The 919-nt window shown below is 38.3% G+C and overlaps 1 non-coding gene across 1 annotated transcript; it reads left to right on the top strand.

The window, feature by feature from the left end:
- Positions 1-584: 584 nt before the first annotated feature.
- Positions 585-691, top strand: LOC143689200 (U6 spliceosomal RNA). The gene has a single exon (XR_013178661.1). It is a non-coding gene; the product is annotated as a U6 spliceosomal RNA (small nuclear RNA).
- The last annotated feature ends 228 nt before the right edge of the window (positions 692-919 follow it).

Here is a 919-nt window from a genome sequence, read left to right as displayed (position 1 = left end):
CCATGCCACTATTGCCACATTTTACTGGTCAAAGCAAGGTATTGTCTGACTAGGATACAAGGACTGGGAAAATACTCTCCATTTCTTGATGGGAGGAGTTCAAAGCTCTGTGGTCATATTTAATCTACCAGATTACACCCTCTGGTCACAATTACTTTAATTGCCCCCACATGTTCACCTCCTCTCGCTACAAGTTCAAAGTCTAGTATCTCATGATCTTCATTTGGTCTAGGTAGGGATGAGTATATTAGGGGTGTGGCTTTTCCCAATCCAGAATATTGTAACCTAAATAAAACAAGTTAACTGCCATTCATACATCCAACATACAATGGTGATGCAGGGCCAGAAAACCTGCAAGACACATCTTCTCATTAAGAAACTATGACTACTAGTCATAGTCTATAGTAATTCTGAAATCCAGCTGGGTACATGGTACCAGTTTGACTTTAGGGGCAGGGAATGTTCTTTGATCAGGATCCATTTTTGCTACCCGCAAGTGGTATTCTCCATTATTCTTGGCTCTCTACTATGGACTCTTGGCTCTGCCCTCTGAGAAGTCTTTCTTTTCTATAAGAAATGCCCAAGTGTTCACTTCGGCAGCACATAAACTAAAATTGCAATGATACAGAGAAGATCAGCATGGCCCTTGTGCAAGGACAACATGCAAATTCATGAAGTGTTCCATATATATATATATATATTTTTTTTTTTAAAGAAATAGCTCAGGTTTGCAACAGACTAGTTTTCTTATCCTGCTTCCTGCCCAATGAAATTTGTTACCTTAGAAGTCTCCATTCATTTTGATACAAATCCTTTAAAACTTTATGGGCTTTCTGGTCCCCAGACAATTCAGTGAGAAAAAAATAGTCTTTTCAACAATTAGTGTTGGGAAAACTGAATATTTATATGCAAAAGAATG

Source organism: Tamandua tetradactyla, chromosome 6, assembly GCF_023851605.1.
Source record: "Tamandua tetradactyla isolate mTamTet1 chromosome 6, mTamTet1.pri, whole genome shotgun sequence".
In the NCBI taxonomy this organism is placed as follows: domain Eukaryota; kingdom Metazoa; phylum Chordata; class Mammalia; order Pilosa; family Myrmecophagidae; genus Tamandua; species Tamandua tetradactyla.
Note: the sequence above shows the minus strand (reverse complement) of the source record. Positions and strands in the feature narration are given on the sequence as shown.